Source organism: Haliotis rubra, unplaced genomic scaffold (genome assembly GCF_003918875.1).
Source record: "Haliotis rubra isolate DU_JTF1 unplaced genomic scaffold, ASM391887v1 Scf1132, whole genome shotgun sequence".
In the NCBI taxonomy this organism is placed as follows: Eukaryota; Metazoa; Mollusca; class Gastropoda; order Lepetellida; family Haliotidae; genus Haliotis; species Haliotis rubra.
In genome coordinates this window covers 25,315-43,895 of record NW_025765040.1, presented here as the reverse complement: position 1 = coordinate 43,895, position 18,581 = coordinate 25,315, and the positions used below count along the sequence as shown (strand labels likewise).

At 42.4% G+C, this 18,581-nt stretch overlaps 1 long non-coding RNA gene and 7 other non-coding genes across 8 annotated transcripts; all 8 read right to left on the bottom strand.

The window, feature by feature from the left end:
• Positions 1-2,162: 2,162 nt before the first annotated feature.
• On the bottom strand, positions 2,163-4,699 carry LOC124291918. Its single transcript, XR_006902321.1, has 3 exons — positions 4,509-4,699; positions 4,240-4,379; positions 2,163-3,313 (listed from the first exon to the last, which is right to left on the bottom strand). It is a non-coding gene; the product is annotated as an uncharacterized LOC124291918 (long non-coding RNA).
• Positions 4,700-14,127: 9,428 nt separating this feature from the next.
• Positions 14,128-14,199, bottom strand: Trnaw-cca. Its single transcript has one exon. It is a non-coding gene; the product is annotated as a tRNA-Trp (tRNA).
• A 553-nt stretch (positions 14,200-14,752) lies between these two features.
• On the bottom strand, positions 14,753-14,824 carry Trnaw-cca. Its single transcript has one exon. It is a non-coding gene; the product is annotated as a tRNA-Trp (tRNA).
• Positions 14,825-15,064: 240 nt separating this feature from the next.
• Trnac-gca lies at positions 15,065-15,139 on the bottom strand. Its single transcript has one exon. It is a non-coding gene; the product is annotated as a tRNA-Cys (tRNA).
• Positions 15,140-15,376: 237 nt separating this feature from the next.
• Positions 15,377-15,448, bottom strand: Trnaw-cca. The gene has a single exon. It is a non-coding gene; the product is annotated as a tRNA-Trp (tRNA).
• Positions 15,449-16,312: 864 nt separating this feature from the next.
• Positions 16,313-16,384, bottom strand: Trnaw-cca. The gene has a single exon. It is a non-coding gene; the product is annotated as a tRNA-Trp (tRNA).
• An 858-nt stretch (positions 16,385-17,242) lies between these two features.
• On the bottom strand, positions 17,243-17,314 carry Trnaw-cca. Its single transcript has one exon. It is a non-coding gene; the product is annotated as a tRNA-Trp (tRNA).
• A 549-nt stretch (positions 17,315-17,863) lies between these two features.
• Trnaw-cca lies at positions 17,864-17,935 on the bottom strand. The gene has a single exon. It is a non-coding gene; the product is annotated as a tRNA-Trp (tRNA).
• Positions 17,936-18,581: the final 646 nt, after the last annotated feature.

The following is an 18,581-nucleotide window of genomic DNA, read 5'->3' as shown; positions in this document are numbered from 1 at the left end:
CATACGAATAATTCTTTCGGAATCATCACTTAAGATGATAAAACGATTTAGTATGTTGATGTAATTAAAGTGTGCGTTTTGTAAACTATACAGATTGTTCTTTAACTTACTCTAAATAAGTATGAATCCAATGTTTTATCCCAATGTCTCAATGTGTAATGGTTGCTTGTAGGTATATCAGTGCTGCACGACTGTCTCGGCCATTTTTCCAGACTAAATATATCTTCTCTTTTGATTTCATGTGTAAAGATTTTTACTGTTTTTGTCATCATTGGCATATAATCAAAATTCAGTCTATGGATTTAACAAGGACGTAAGTTAATATGTAATGTACGTCACGCTGTAGAACTGTAAGATGGTAAGCATGTTTAACAGTAACTAAAGCCACAATACATTCATTCGCATTTTGTGTGATTCCATGGCGTTTTCTTGAAAGGGAACGTTTCATTTTCAAGTTTCAGACTTTACTCTATTCATACAACGTAAATGTGGTCTGGATTTGAAACAGGTACCATGTGGCGTCAACAGTGTGAAATACTGAGTACATATTCTTTTTATTTTTCAGATGAAATAATTGTTTCCTTATTCTCGTGGTTTATGTTGACACTACTACTTACCCGTGAACGTAAATTACTTTGGCGTTTACGGGTACCTAACTAGTGCTGTAAGTCTTGTACTGGTCACTGAGTGCTGAACAAGTATAAACTGTTCATTCACAAGTTGTTCATTTTACTGGGGCGGTGGGTAGCCCAGTGGTTAAAGCGTTGGCTCGTCACGCCGAAGACCCGGTTTCGAATCCCAAAATGGGTGCAATGTGTGAAGCCCATTTCGGGGGTCCGCCGCCGTGATGTTGCTGGAATATTGCTAAAAGCGGCGTAAAACCAAAACTCAGTCAGTCAGTCAGTTCAGTTTACTTGGACTGTACTATCTTCTCTATCTTCTGCACTATCCTCTCTGAATTGTGCAGTTTAGTTCAGAATGACTGGGTAATGCTGACTGGTGCTAGACTGGCGCTCCACGTTCCCAGAACAAGGCAAGGACATAACACGTGCCTTATATACAGTTGCTATGTGCAACCCCAAAACTAGAGATGTTGGAAGAGGTTTGTATATGATATGTGTGGATATTTTACATCCGCTTCAGTGATTCCTGTCAGCAGGGAATTCAAATACATCCAACCAGGAACATCCTCGAAAACCAGCAAGTCTAAAGCAATGGTTATGTCACACTTTACAAAGGAAAACCATTCCTATTCCGGAAACTACCGAGGAGTTAATAAATCGTCACGTGACCTGGCTACAGTACAGCGTTTAGTTGCTACCTGGCTGTCGGCATGACATCACCATACAATAACAGCTAAGTGAATGTTGATGTTAAGTCAGTGACACACCCATATGAATATAAACTCAAGGTTAGTCAAGATAATCTTGACAGCAGAGAGGAATGCGAGGTAGATCTACTGAGTGAAGACCATTATTCAGATGTCAGTACGGAAAGACAAGAACAGAAACTTCACCTCACTAGAATAGTGTACGGTGAGACATGTTCACACCTCTGTTGAACCTCACCAGTAGCATGTAAGGCAAGACAATGTTCACACCTCACCAGTAGCAGGTAAGGCAAGACAATGTTCGCACCTTTGTTGAACCTCACCAGTAGAATGTAAGGCAAGACAATGTTCGCACCTTTGTTGAACCTCACCAGTAGAATGTAAGGCAAGGCAATGTTCACACCTTTGTTGAACCTCACCAGTAGAATGTAAGGCAAGACAATGTTTGCACCTTTGTTGAACCTCACCAGTAGAATGTAAGGCAAGACAATGATTGCACCTTTGTTGAACCTCACCAGTAGAGATGAAAGGCAAGACATTGTTCGCACCTTTGTTGAACCTCACCAGTAGAATGTAAGGCAAGACAATGTTTGCACCTCTGTTGAACCTCACCAGTAGAATGTAAAGGCAAGACAATGTTCACACCTCTGCTGAACCTCACCAATAGAATGTAAGGCAAGACAATGTTCGCACCTTTGTTGAACCTCACCATCATGGTCATGGTTCTGACAAAGCAAAGATCAGAGACCAGCTCCATCTGACAGTTCAGACTATCTCTCTGTATCCTTGTTACTAGGTTACACAACTAGACAAAGAAAACAAGACTTTAACATGTTATAATAAAATAAATTTATTGTAAGTAGGTTTTCTATAAAAGTAATATAACTATAACGATAGATATAGAAAAGAAAAACAACATGCAAACGCTACAACAATTAAAATATATTTCATATAATGTATAAAAATAGTTTGGGAGATAATAATGATTGGTCACAAAGTAAAATATTTGTTGAGTAGAGGTGTTCCAGCCGCGGCCTCTATTGACGTGTAGAGGACGCATTACCCTGACAAGTTCCATCATGATTTAAACAAACATTGCAAACAGTTCATCATAACAAAACGATTGTTGTCTTGAATTAGATTGATTTTCATAATTGAAATAAATGAGATTGTCAGAAAGTAAAAATAACATATACATCAAATGTAATTTCCCATAATCGAACTCCAACATTCTCAATAAAAACAGATCATACAATATATTATTTTGGTATAATACAACCTTGGTTTTATTTCTAGAGATGGTTTATTCTCTACCTACAAATAAATGACAAAGCGTGGAAGCGTCTGACACACACCTTCCTTTACCAAGTCCTTAGTTGACCTTAGGTGTACGTTGTTCGTGTTGTGTAGGATGTACATTTTCCAGAATTTAAATTTGTGATGTGATGCTGACTGGTGAACTTCTATCACTTTGGGTGATCTAATGATAAATTGGTATGTTACAACCAGCTCCTATTCTAAAATAAACTAATCTTTTAGTTGCAACCAGCAGCCAAGTTGGGGAGTATCTCATCCTTACGTGTTAGATATTTGTTTCAAAGAGCAACCCTTCACCCAGGGAAGTATTGGTTAGTCTCTCTGTCAGTTACACACATATCTCCATAGACAATACAAATGTCATTCAAGATTTATAAAGACAGATCCAAAGTCGGAAATACAAGAGAGTGAGCCTGGTGACCTGGTCCATGTAGCCAGAACACACCACATGCATACAGATCTGGGGACTTGTTCTACATCCACGGGTCAACGCTCCACATCTAGTCCTGCTTGGGAGGGGCCTCCCTCTCCACCTCGCAGGAGTCCGGTCAGAAGGGGACTATCTGGACAGAAGCCAACCACATACAGAATCCAGTCTAATGTGGTCAAGATGATCCTCTGGTGGACGACACTGTAGGCAAAGCAGCCTACCAGCACCAGCAACAACTGCGGAGACACAACAGGGGAGTTGGTGGTGAGTGGAGTGAGAGTGGGTGGTGAGTGGGTGAGTGAGTGGTTGAGTGAGTGAGGTGAGTGAGTGAGTGAGTGGTGGTGAGTGAGTGGGTGGTTGAGTGAGTGAGTGAATGGGTGAGGTGGTGAGTGAGTGGGTGAGTGGTGAATGGGTGAGTGAGTGAGTGAGTGAGTGTGAGTGAGTGAGTGAGTGGAGTGAGTGAGTGAGTAAGTGAGGTAAGTGAGTGAGTGGGTTGGTTGAGTGAGTGAGTGAGTGAGTGAGTGAGTGAGTGAGTGAGTGAGTGGGTGGGTGGGTGGGTGGGTGAGTGAGGTGAGTGGAGTGAGTCAAGTGGTGGTGAGAGTGAGTGAGTGGGTAAGTAAGTGAGTGAATGGGTGAGTGAGTAAGTGAGTGGGTAAGTGAGTGGGTGGGTTGGTGGGTGAGTGAGTGAGTGAATGGGTGAGTGGAGTGGGTGAGTGAGTGAGTGGGTAAGTGAGTGGGTGAGTGGGTTGGTTGGTGGGTGAGTGAGTGAATGGGTGGAGTGAGTGAGTGAGTGTGAGTGAGTGAGTGCGTGGGTGGATGGGTGAGTGAGTGAGTGAGTGGAGTGAGTGAGTGGATAAGTGAGTTGGTGGTGGGTGAGTGAGTGAGTGAGTTAGTTTTGTTTTTACGCCACACTCGGCAATATTCCAGCAAAATGGCGGCGGTCTGTAAATAATCAAGTCTGGACCAGACAATCCAGTGATCAACAACATGAGCATCTATCTGCACAATTGGGAACCGATGACATGTGTCAACCAAGTCAGCGAGCCTGACCACCCGATCCCGTTAGTTGCCTCTTACGACAAGCATGGGTTACTAAAGATCAATAGTCTAAACCGGACCTTCACGGATAGTGAGTGATGTGACATGATTGAGACACACTTACTGTGAGACGGCAACAGATGTACCCCTTTTATCAGCCATGTTGCTGAAGCCGAGGGCATAGACTCCCATCAGGGCAGAGGTCAGGTGTCCAGCACAGGCCACTGTGAGGATGTGCTCATGAAGGATGTCGACACGTGCAGACTGGACAAACATGGGAGCATGTGTTATTTTCATGTTACACACGACAATCACAGGGTGGTGTTACTGTCAAACTGTTAAACTGTACTTGTGTTAAACTACACTGACTGAGGACAATGATGCAGTACTCACAACCAGCCATCCCACAAAGGCTGCACTGACGATGTCAATTGTGCCAAACGTGGTTTCCATGAGGATGTCAATCTTGAGGCACTTGTTGATGAAAGAATTTGGGCCCGACTTCGGAAGGGCAGGCACCACTTTGGTAGAGATGGAATGCTGTCAGACCAAACCACATGGCTATCGACAGAACCACAAAGGGTGTGCTGGAACACAAGAGGAACATCATGGGATGTCTAATGCATTCATTTCATGTCACACTGTGGTCAGTGGGGTTACACACTAGACGGTGAGGTTGTATAAAGTAGATGGTGAGGTTGTATACTGTAGATGGTGAGGTTGTACACTGTGGTTAGTGGGGTTGTTTACTGTAGACGGTGAGGCTGCACACTGTAGACAGTGAGGTTGTATACTGTAGATGGTGAGGTTGTATACTGTGGTCAGTGGGGTTGTTAACTGTAGACGGTGAGGTTGTACACTGTAGATGGTGAGGTTGTATACTGTAGATGGTGAGGTTGTATACTGTGGTCAGTGAGGTTGTACACAGTAGACAAGTGAGGTTGTAAACTGTAGACGGTGAGGTTGTACACTGTAGTCAGTGGGGTTGTATACTGTAGACGGTGAGGTTGTATACTGTAGTCAGTGGGGTTGTACACACCGTAGACAGTGAGGTTGTATACTGTAGATGGTGAGGTTTTATACTGTAGACAGTGAGGTTGTATACTGTGGTCAGTGGGGTTGTACATAGTAGATGGTGAGGGTTTTATACTGTAGACGGTGAGGGTCGTATGTTGTGGGCAGTGGGGTTGTACATAGTAGATGGTGAGGTTTTATACTGTAGACGGTGAGATCGTCTGCTGTGGTCAGTGGGGTTGTACATAGTAGATAGTGAGCTTTAATACTATAGACGGTGAGGTTATATACTGTTGTCAGTGGTGTTGTACATAGTAGATGGTGAGGTTTTATACTGTAGACGGTGAGATCGTATGTAGTGGCCAGTGGGGTTCTACATAGTAGATGGTGAGGTTTTATACTATAGACGGTGAGGTTGTATACCATGGTCAGTGGGGTTGTACACTGTAGTAGATGGTGAGGTTTTATACTGTAGACAGTGAGTTTGTATACTGTCATCAGTGGGGTTCTACATAGTAGATGGTGAGGTTTTATACTGTAGACGGTGAGGTTGTATACTGTGGTCAGTGGGGTTATACACTGTAGACGGTGAGGTTGTATACTGTAGACGGTGAGGTTTTATACTGTGGTCAGTGGGGTTGTATACTGTAGACGGTCAGGTTGTATACTGTGATCAGTGGGGTTGTACACTGTAGACGGTGAGGTTGTATACTGTGGTCAGTGGGGTTGTATACTGTAGACGGTGAGGGTTGTATACTGTGGTCAGTAAACGGTGAGGTTGTATACTAGTAGACGGTGAGGATGTATACTGTAGATCAGTGGGGTTGTATACTGTAGATAGTGAGGTTGTATACTGTAGTTGGTGAGGTTGTATACTGTAGATGGAGAGGTTGTATACTGTGGTCAGTGGGGTTGTATACTGTAGACGGTGAGGTTGTATACTGTGGTCAGTGGGGTTGTATACTGGAGATAGTGAGGTTGTATACTGTGGTCAGTGGGGTTGTATACTGTAGATAGTGAGGTTGTATACTGTAGTCAGTGGGGTTGTATACTGTAGATAGTGAGGTTGTATACCGTAGTCAGTGGGGTTGTACACTGTAGACGGTGAGGTTTGTAGATAGTGAGGTTGTATACTGTGGTCAGTGGGGTTGTATACTGTAGATAGTGAGGTTGTATACTGTGGTTAATGGGGTTGTATACTGTAGATGGTGAGGTTGTATATTGTGGTCAGTGGGGTTGTACACTGTAGATAGTGAGGTTGTATACTGTGGTTAGTGGGGTTGTATACTGTAGATAGTGAGGTTGTATACTGTAGGTCAGTGGGGTTGTATACTGTAGACAGTGAGGTTGTATACTGTGGTTAATGGGGTTGTATACTGTAGACGGTGAGGTTGTATACTGTGGACAGTGAGGTCATACTGTAGACGGTGAGGTTGTATACTGTGGACAGTGAGGTTGTATACTGTGGTCAGTGGGGTTGTACACCGTAGATGGTGAGGTTGTATACTGTAGATGGTGAGGTTGTATACTGTGGTCAGTGAGGTTGTATACTGTAGACGGTGAGGTTGTATACTGTAGATGGTGAGGTTGTATACTGTAGACGGTGAGGTTGTATACTATGGTCAGTGGGGTTGTATACTGTAGATGATGAGGTTGTATACTGTGGTCAGTGGTGTTGTACACTGTAGACGGTGAGGTTGTATACTGCAGACGGTGAGGTTTTATACTACTGGTCAGTGGGTTTGTATACTGTATACGGTGAGGTTGTATACTGTGGTCAGTGGGGTTGTACATAGTAGATGGTGAGGTTGTATACTGTAGACGGTGAGGTTGTAAACTGTAGACGGTGAGGTTGTATACTGTGGTCAGTGGGGTTGTACATAGTAGATGGTGAGGTTGTATACTGCAGACGGTGAGGTTGTATACTGTGGTAAGTGGGGTTGTACATAGTAGATGTGAGGTTGTAAACTGTGGACAGTGAGGTTGTATACCGTGGTCAGTGGGGTTGTACACAGTAGATGGTGAGGTTTTATACCTGTAGACAGTGAGGTTGTACACTGTAGTCAGTTGGGTTGTACATAGTAGATGGTGAGCTTTTATACTGTAGACGGTGAGGTTGTATATGCTGTGGTCAGTGGGGTTGTACATAGTAGATGGTGAGGGCTTTATATACTGTAGACAGTGAGGTTATATGCTGTAGTCAGTGAGGTTGTACATAGTAGATGGTGAGGTTGTATATACTGTAGACGGTGAGATCGTATGTTGTGGGCAGTGGGGTTGTACATAGTAGATGGTGAGGTTTTATACTGTAGACGGTGAGATCGTCTGCTGTGGTCCAGATTAGGTTGTACATAGTAGATAGTGAGCTTTAATACCTATAGACGGTGAGGTTATATGCTGTTGTCCAGTGGTGTTGTACATAGTAGATGGTGAGGTTTATACTGTAGACGGTGGACAGAAGGAAATATGTTTTCGTTTTAGCTTGGGTTAGAGCGCCCGGAATACACCTCGTCGCTATGCGTATATATGCACGTGGGTTTAAAATCTCGTTGCATTTCGTGGGGATAACTGACGACAGCGTTAATCAGTTTAACATCGGCAGTTAGTCAGACATATTGCTGAGGGGACAGGATCGTCCATATCGAGCTCCAGCCAGGAGTTACAAATCGCAAAGTAGATTACTTCCATTATCAGGGAAGCATAGAAGCTTAGTTAACATTCACACTTTCGGTGAATGTACAGTGCAGAAGGATTTTCATTGGGTTTACTGTTTTGTTTCTGTTTTTTGGTGTATTAAATGTTCAGACATAATTATTTTTGACTTTTCGTTTATTTTATAAATGGGGAATACGAACTGCCTCATTCCCATATATGGTAGCAGGCGTGGTTTCAAACGGTAAATTAATTAATCAAGCGGTAAGTCAATTAATCAGTTATGTCTGACATACAGGAAAAGGCTCTGTAAAAATGGTCAGTTCAAACCCCAAGAACCAAACGGGTCTCAGTCACAACTTGAGGGCATTTTGAAACTGAAACAACAAAAACCAATGCAAAGTCAGCCTTCACCAAAGCTAAAAATATAAGTTGTACAGTCTACTAGGAATCATTTCCTAATCAACCATCTCGTACAGACATAAGAGATGGTGTAGATAAAATAAATGAAAGTCAGGTGAAAGCAATCAATGTTATGATAAAACTGGCCTTTAGCGTATGCAAAGAATCAGCAGGGTGAAAATGTTACTAAAACTGAAAAAGAAATTAGTCATCTGGAAGATGAAACTAATGCTGTAGTTGAACAGGCGCAAGCTCACTTAGATAGTAATGCAGATGCAACGTCTACGTCAAGAGTAAGGGACTTTCTAGATTGTTTAAAATCTCAGCAACAATCTGCAGAAAGGTGAACAAGTGTTCACAACAAAGCAACTGATAAACCTTGTGTTCAAAGCAAACAACAGAAAAGCACACCTTGTTATGTAAGCAAGAGTCGCACAGTCATGCAATAGGAACTGATTTATGGAAACAACTTAAACGTGTTTCAATCCCAGTATTTTCTGGTGATGTAAAATCTTACGAAAGTTGGAAAGCTGCGTTTCTGACATGCATAGACCAAGCACCAGCGACTGCTGAATACTAAGTTATTGCAGCTGAGGCAATATCTGGCACAGTGGTGACGCGCTGAAAGAAAGCAATTCAAGGTTTGGGACATAGTGCTTTGGCCTATGATACTGCGTTAGAACGTCTAGATAGGAAGTATGGTGGTAGGAGGCGTCAAGTAGCGTTACAGTTAGAAGAAGTGACTAATTTGAAGCCTATTCGTCCAGGCTCTGCTAGAGATGTTCAAAAGATTTGCCGATGTCTTGGACATTGCAGTCGTTAGTCTGAGAGAAGCAGATAGAGAGTAGGAAGAGCTTGGTAATGGGTTATTGTATGCCACACTGTAAAAATGACTGAATCTATGGTAGCTCAGTACCAAAGGTGGCTTCATGATAGAGATAGACAGAGTCAGTCGAGACGTTAAGAGAATGGGTACTTCCAGGAAGCTGAATACCAAACAATAGCTGCAGAGACAATACATGGTGTTTCTGATAAGAGTAAAAGAAAGAATCGTGCCTCGTTTGTCCAGTGAGATACGACAAAGTAAAGGAGTCACACGAAAGGGATGTTGTATGCAAAGTTTGTGGTGAACAGCATGTGTTATGGAAATGTAATGTGTTCAAAAACATGAGCCAGTTTCCGAGAGATGGAACACTGCTAAGAAATTGAAATTATGTTTCCGCTGTCTTGGTGGCAATCATCGTGGTGCACAATGTAGATACACATATAGGTGTGGGATCAATGGGTGTTCGAAAACCCATAATAGGCTTTTTACATGATGACACATTCAAAATAGACATTGCACAACGCAATCTGGACTTGGAAAATGGTTCAGTTGTGAATAGGAAAAATACTCAAGGTAAGTTCTGGAAGCACAAAGGTCATGATCAGGGTTATTTCTGAAAGGGCACATGCGACTCATGCCATGGGATGTAATGACCAACCTCGCATAGCCCTTAGGACAGTCCCAGTAGTGCTGAAAACGGAAACAAAAGGATTCGTGTTAACGCATTGTTGGATGATGCAAGTACTAGGTCATATATCAATGCTGATGTGGCTTCAGAATTAGGGATGCAGGGGTCAATAGAGCAGATATCTGTGGAGTGTCTTGAATGGTAAGAAAAATCATTTGAGACAAGGCCTGTTACGTTTGAGATTGAAAGTGAAGATGGTAGAGTGAATGAGGAAATGTCTGCACTGACTACGACTAGGGTAACAAGGTGACCTTCAGGTAATTGACTGGCAGAAGTACAGACACAAATGGAATCACTTAGAAAACATAAGCTTTCCTAAAGTTGGGGAGACGTCAATAATTGATCTCCTGATAGGTATTGACAATTTGCATCTGCATCAGTCATATGAAGATGTTTGTGGGGACACAGGTGATCCCCTATTGCAAGGAGAACGCCCCTTGGATGGACATGCATAGGCAATCTAAACAGTCAGGCTACCTCCCAAACACACTGTGCATATACATATCATGCATTACAGCAACGACAGTGAATTATGCTCACTGGTGAAATCGTTTTGGGAAATAGAAGAGTTTAAGACTCCTCTTAAACCCCTTAAACCAGATGATGAGCAAGCTCTTCACAAAGCACACGAATACCTTAGTTTATGAGAATAACCAATATCAGATTGGTATCCCATGGAAGGATGGTCCAGCATTGCCAAATGACTATGATATGGCACTCCGTAGGTTGCTTAGCACTGAAAAGAAATTATCCAAAGACAAGAACACAGCACTGGCTTATGACAAAATCATCTCGCAGTATGTTGAGAAAGGATACATCCGTAAAGTAGATCATGAGGAATCAAGAGAAGATGTGTGGTATCTTCCTCATTTCCCAATCTTGCGCCCAGATAAAGCCACAACAAAGTCCGTATAGTTTTGATGCTTCGGCAAAGTACCAAGACACATCATTGAATGACATAATAAGTCCAGGTCCGAAGCTTCATAGTGACCTCTTTGATGTGCTGATACGGTTCAGAAGAAAACCGGTAGCCCTCATTTGTGATATCGCGAGAGATGTTCTTTTCGAGATCAAAATATCACCAGAAGATAGACCATATCACAGATTTCTCTGAGATCTATGAATACAGATTCACTCACAGAGGTGTATGAGTTCAGTCGTGTTGTATTTGAAACACCTCTTCTCCTTTCCTGGCTCAGTTTTGTAACCCAGAGAACATGCTAAGACACATACTGTAGACCTTCCTCTGGCTGCAGAAACTGTCATGAAATCCACCTATATGGATGACAGCATGGACTCAGTAGAGAATGCCGATGAAGGCATAGAACTGTACAACCAGTTAACTCAGTTATGGTCCAGTGCTTCAATGCATGCTCGAAAATGGTTGTCCAATTCACTTAAAGTGCTAGATAACATTCCTGAAGAAGATAGAGCTTCTGAAATTGATCTTTCGAAGGGTCATTTGCCTTCGGTAAAAGCCCTCGGGCTAATGTGGATTGCTGAAAAAGATATTTTCACATTCAAAGCGGGAACGTTTATTCAACAAGAATCCACCAAAAGAGGTTTTCTTAGGCAAATTGCAAGACTGTTTGATCCGCTAGGATTCATAGGACCATTCATCATCACTGCAAAGATACTATTACAAGAAATGTGGTTAACGGGACATGACTGGGATGATGAACTGCCCCAACACCTGCAACAGAAAATAGCAAAATGGTTAGTTACAATTGCAAAATAAAAGCTGTTCAGGTGCCAAGATGTTTTGCGTCTTGACGCTGAGAGTTTGTTCAGTATCTATTCACACCTTTGTTGATGCATCACAGGATGCATACGGAACTGTTGTATACTCCGTTTATACTTACCTGGACGGGAAGAAGTCTAGCAGGATAGTTGCTGCAAAATGTCGTGTAGCTCCGTTGAAAGCTTGTGCAGCATACCACGCCTTGAACTGATGGCAGCTGTACTTTGGTCTCAGACTTACCTGTGAAGTTGTCAAGATCCTTCAGATTGAGATTGAAACAGTTACTTTCTGGTCAGACAGCATGAACGTCTTGTGCTGGATTAAAAACAACAGTCGTACTTTCAAACCTTTTGTTGCCAACAGGAGTTGGTGAAATACACAGTATCACAAAGCCCAACTCAGTGGCGACACATACCTATCTGCAGAAAATCCCTGCAGATCTTCTGACAAGAGGTGTGCTGGTTTCTAGTTTGATAAACAACCAGTTGTGGTGGTCTGGACCTACTTTTCTGCTAAGAGCGGAATGTGAATGGCCATCAAACAAAACATTGTCGCTTGACATCTTAAAGGATGACAAAGAAAGAAAAACTAGCAAGAAGCAGGTTGCTCTAGTTGCAATACAGAAACCTGATCTTGAGATGAGCAGACTTGCACCTTCAAAATTCTCCAGCTGGAGAAAACTCACACGTATCAATGCCTTGGTATACAGATTCTTACATAACTGTTCCACTTCAGGTGAATACAGAATGAAAGGTGAACTTACAGCAGAAAGAAATGGCAGACTCTGAACACAGAGTCATTGCCCGTCACACAGGAGGATTCATTTTCAGTAGAATATGCTGCTTTGCTATCAGGAAGATGTTGCCTTCAGTTCTAAAATCCTTACACTTCAGCCACAACTAGATGAAAATGGAGTCATGAGAATGAGTGGGCGCCTAGGTGATGCTGAATGTTTGCCTCTTGGAGCAAGATTTCCCATAATTCTGCCTCGCAAAAGTTGGGTGACAAAGCTCATAATAAAACAGTATCACGAGGATGGTAAACATGTACTGGGAACAAACCAGACGTTGGCTGCTGTGTCGGGCACGTACTGGATTATCTCAGGACGAAGAAGCTATACGAGAATGGGAGAAGGAATGTGCTAAATGTCATAGGGACAAAGCAAGACCTGCTTGTCCACTGATGGCACCATTACCGAAAATGAGACTCCAAAGTCACTCCGTGCATTCAGCCAGACTGGAGTGGATTATGCTGGACCATTTATCACAGTGCAAGGCAGAGGAAAGGCACGTCAAAACGTTATTTATGTTTATTCACATGTTTAACGTCTCGAGCCGTTCACCTGGAGATGGCATATAGCTTGGACACAAGTGCATTCTAAATGCTTTCTACAGAATGGTAAATCGAAGAGGCCTACCACAAGAGGTCATATCGGACAACGGAACCAACTTTGTTGGTGCCGTTAAAGAACTCAGGGAACTTTTTTCGCAATCTGGATCAAGACGCTGTTCAGCGTTCCTGGCTAATCGAGGGTGAAATGGCGCTTCAACCCTCCATACTCGCCACACTTTGGAGGGTATTCGAGACGAATGATAAAATCGGCTAAACGTGCCATCTTCGCTATCCTGGGAATGGTGATGTCACAGACGAGAACTGGAAACTGCATTTACTGGAGCTGAAGCCCTGATCAACTCGCGTCCTCTCACCTATCAGTCGACTCATCCCCAAGATGTGATTCCACTGACACCGAATCACTTCCTGCACGGCCAGATCGGAGGGATATTTGCTCCAGAATCCGTGGACACTACAGATTACACCATCCACGAAAACGCTGGAGACGTATTCAAGAATTGATGAGACACTTTTGGAGCGCTGGATGAAGGAATGGCTCCCAAGTCTGAACCCAAGACGGAAATGGAGAACTCCAAGCAGAGACCTGTGTGCCAACGATGTTGTTCTTGTGATTTCTCCGGACACTCCACGAGGACAGTGGCCCCTTGGCAGGATTGTGAAGACATATCCAGGACGAGATGGACATGTTCGCGTGGTGGATGTACGGATCGGACAATCAGTGATTACCAGGCCAGCAAACAAGATCTGTCCACTGGGTGGTCAACTGAGGTAATGATACAGATTTGTGACGTTGGATACATCGGATACAGCGACTTCGGATACAGCAACTTGGATTCTGTGACTCGGATTCTGTGGATTCTGTAACGTCGGATTATGTGATACGGGATTCTGTGAAGACATTGGATTCTGTGGATTGTGTGACATTGGATTCTGTGGAGACATTAGATTCTGTGGATTATGTGACTTTGGATTATGTGACATCAAGATTGACACTGAACTGTGAACTGTGAGTCTTGAACTTTGACTGTGAACTGTTATATGAACTGTTTGTGACATTATATAACTTGTTATGAACATTGTGGGATATTCGAGGATTAATGGATTATATTGATTTCAGCTTGTAAGTATGGAAAGTATTTAATTTCAGTTTATTGCAGATGCTAGAGGTGTTAGCATTGTATTAGTATTGATTGAATTGTTTGTATTGTGTTGACAGGAGTCTGTCAAGGAGAGGGGTATGGACAGAAGGAAATATATGTTTTCGTTTTTAGCTTGGGTCAGCGCGCCCGAATACACCCGTCGCTATGCGTATATGCACGTGGGTTTTAAAATGAATTGACCCCGACGTGATTTGAACACGCAACCTTCTGATCTGGAGTCAGACGCGCTACCGTTGCGCCACAGGGCCGTCTGATACGGCAGAGGACTATAATGTACTTGAAGCACAAATATCTACTCCATGCTCTACATCGCCCTCATTTTTAACACATCTGTTTTCCTCTGAATTGTTCCTAGTCTTACATCGACTTGGAATCTGTAGTAATGTCTCATTTCTTACACACAGAAATACGCTGACAACTCGACAACACAATCCACTCTTTCAAGATATATTTCATTTTTTTATTCAAAATAGCCAAATTTTGAATTGACCCCGACGTGATTTGAACCGCGCAACCTTCTGATCTGGAGTCAGACTAGCGCTACCGTTGCGCCACAGGGCCGTCTGATAAGGCAGAGGACTATAATGTACTTGAAGCACAAATATATGCTCCATGCTCTTCATCGCCCTCATTTTTAACACATCTTCTGTTTTCCTCTGAATTGTTCCTAGTCTTACATCGACTTGGAGATTGTAGTAATGTCTCATCTAATACACACAGAAATACGCTGACAACTCGACAACACAATCCACTCTTTCAAGATATATTTCATTTTTTATTCAAAATAGCCAAACTTTGAATTGACCCCGACGTGATTTGAACACGCAACCTTCTGATCTGGAGTCAGACGCGCTACCGTTGCGCCACAGGGCCGTTTGGCACGGCAGAGGACTGTAATGTACTTGAAGCACAAATATATACTTCATGCTCTACATCGCCCTCATTTTTAACACATCTTCTGTTTTCCTCTGAATTGTTCCTAGTCTTACATCGACTTGGAGATTGTAGTAATGTCTCATTTCTTACACACAGAAATACGCTGACAACTCCACCATACAATCCACTCTTTCAAGATATATTTCATTTTTTATTCAAAATAGCCAAACTTTGAATTGACCCCGACGTGATTTGAACACGCAACCTTCTGATCTGCAGTCAGACGCGCTACCGTTGCGCCACAGGGCGGTCTGATAAGGCAGAGGACTATAATGTACTTGAAGCACAAATATATACTCCATGCTCTTCATCGCCCTCATTTTTAACACATTTTCTGTTTTCCTCTGAATTGTTCCTAGTCTTACATCGACTTTGAAATTGTAGTAATGTCTCATTTCTTACACACAGAAATACGCTGACAACTCCACCATACAATCCCCTCTTTCAATATATATTTTATTTTTTATTCAAAATAGCCAAACTTTGATTTGACCCCGACGTGATTTGAACACGCAACCTTCTGATCTGGAGTCAGACGCGCTACCGTTGCGCCACAGGGCCGTCTGATAAGGCAGAGGACTATAATGTACTTGAAGCACAAATATATGCTCCATGCTCTACATCGCCCTCATTTTTTTCAACACATCTGTTTTCCTCTGAATTGTTCCTAGTCTTACATCGACTTGGAGATTGTAGTAATGTCTCATTTCTTACACACAGAAATACGCTGACAACTCCACCATACAATCCACTCTTTCAAGATATATTTCATTTTTTATTCAAAATAGCAAAACTTTGAATTGACACCGACGTGATTTGAACCCGCAACCTTCTGATCTGGAGTCAGACGCGCTACCGTTGCGCCACAGGGCGGTCTGATAAGGCAGAGGACTATAATGTACTTGAAGCACAAATATATACTCCATGCTCTTCATCGCCCTCATTTTTAACACATTTTCTGTTTTCCTCTGAATTGTTCCTAGTCTTACATCGACTTTGAAATTGTAGTAATGTCTCATTTCTTACACACAGAAATACGCTGACAACTCCACCATACAATCCACTCTTTCAAGATATGTTTCATTTTTTATTCAAAATAGCAAAACTTTGAATTGACCTCGACGTGATTTGAACACGCAACCTTCTCATCTGGAGTCAGACGCGCTACCGTTGCGCCACAGGGCCGTTTGATAAGGCAGAGGACTATAATGTACTTGAAGCACAAATATATACTCCATGCTCTTCATCGCCCTCATTCTTAACACATCTTCTGTTTTCCTCTGAATTGTTCCTAGTCTTACATCGACTTGGAAATTGTAGTAATGTCTCATTTCTTACACACAGAAATACGCTGACAACTCCACCATACAATCCACTCTTTCAAGATATATTTCATTTTTTATTCAAAATAGCCAAACTTTGAATTGACCCCGACGTGATTTGAACACGCAACCTTCTGATCTGGAGTCAGACGCGCTACCGTTGCGCCACAGGGCCGTCTGATACGGCAGAGGACTATAATGTACTTGAAGCACAAATATCTACTCCATGCTCTACATCGCCCTCATTTTTAACACATCTGTTTTCCTCTGAATTGTTCCTAGTCTTACATCGACTTGGAATCTGTAGTAATGTCTCATTTCTTACACACAGAAATACGCTGACAACTCGACAACACAATCCACTCTTTCAAGATATATTTCATTTTTTATTCAAAATAGCCAAACTTTGAATTGACCCCGACGTGATTTGAACACGCAACCTTCTGATCTGGAGTCAGACGCGCTACCGTTGCGCCACAGGGACGTCTGATAAGACAGAGGACTGTAATGTACTTGAAGCACAAATATATAATCCATGCTCTACATCGCCCTCATTTTTAACACATCTTCTGTTTTCCTCTGAATTGTTCCTAGTCTTACATCGACTTTGAAATTGTAGTAATGTCTCATTTCTGACACACAGAAATACGCTGACAACTCGACAACACAATCCACTCTTTCAACATATGTTTCATTTTTTATTCAAAATAGCCAAACTTTGAATTGACACCGACGTGATTTGAACACGCAACCTTCTGATCTGGAGTCAGACGCGCTACCGTTGCGCCACAGGGCCGTCTGATACGGCAGAGGACTATAATGTACTTGAAGCACAAATATCTACTCCATGCTCTTCATCGCCCTCATTTTTAACACATCTGTTTTCCTCTGAATTGTTCCTAGTCTTACATCGACTTTGAAATTGTAGTAATGTCTCATTTCTTACACACAGAAATACGCTGACAACTCGACAACACAATCCACTCTTTCAAGATATATTTCATTTTTTATTCAAAATAGCAAAACTTTGAATTGACCCCGACGTGATTTGAACACGCAACCTTCTGATCTGGAGTCAGACGCGCTACCGTTGCGCCACAGGGCCGTCTGATACGGCAGAGGGACTATAATGTACTTGAAGCACAAATATCTACTCCATGCTCTACATCGCCCTCATTTTTAACACATCTGTTTTCCTCTGAATTGTTCCTAGTCTTACATCGACTTGGAATCTGTAGTAATGTCTCATTTCTTACACACAGAAATACGCTGACAACTCGACAACACAATCCACTCTTTCAAGATATATTTCATTTTTATTCAAAATAGCAAAACTTTGAATTGACCCGACGTGATTTTGAACACGCAACCTTCTGATCTGGAGTCAGACGCGCTACCGTTGCGCCACAGGGCCGTCTGATAAGACAGAGGACTGTAATGTACTTGAAGCAGAAATATATAATCCATGCTCTTCATCGCCCTCATTTTTAACACATCTTCTGTTTTCCTCTGAATTGTTCCTAGTCTTACATCGACTTGGAAATTGTAGTAATGTCTCATTTCTTACACACAGAAATACGCTGACAACTCGACAATACAATCCACTCTTTCAAGACATATTTCATTTTTTATTCAAAATAGCCAAACTTTGAATTGACCCCGACGTGATTTGAACACGCAACCTTCTGATCTGGAGTCAGACGCGCTACCGTTGCGCCACAGGGCCGTCTGATAAGACAGAGGACTGTAATGTACTTGAAGCACAAATATATAATCCATGCTCTTCATCGCCCTCATTTTTAACACATCTTCTGTTTTCCTCTGAATTGTTCCTAGTCTTACATCGACTTGGAAATTGTAGTAATGTCTCATTTCTGACACACAGAAATACGCTGACAACTCGACAACACAATCCACTCTTTCAACATATGTTTCATTTTTTATTCAAAATAGCCAAACTTTGAATTGACACCGACGTGATTTGAACACGCAACCTTCTGATCTGGAGTCAGACGCGCTACCGTTGCCGCCCACAGGGCCGTCTGATACGGCAGGGGACTATAATGTACTTGAAGCACAAATATCTACTCCATGCTCTTCATCGCCCTCATTTTTAACATATCTGTTTTTCCCTCTGAATTGTTCCTAGTCTTACATCGACTTTGAAATTGTAGTAATGTCTCATTTCTTACACACAGAAATACGCGCTGACAACTCGACAGCACAATCCACTCTTTTCAAGATATATTTCATTTTATTCAAAATAGCCAAACTTTGAATTGACCCGACGCGGTCGATTTGAACACGCAACTTTCTGATCTGGAGTCAGACGCGCTACCGTTGCGCCACCAGGGGCCGTCTGATACAAGACG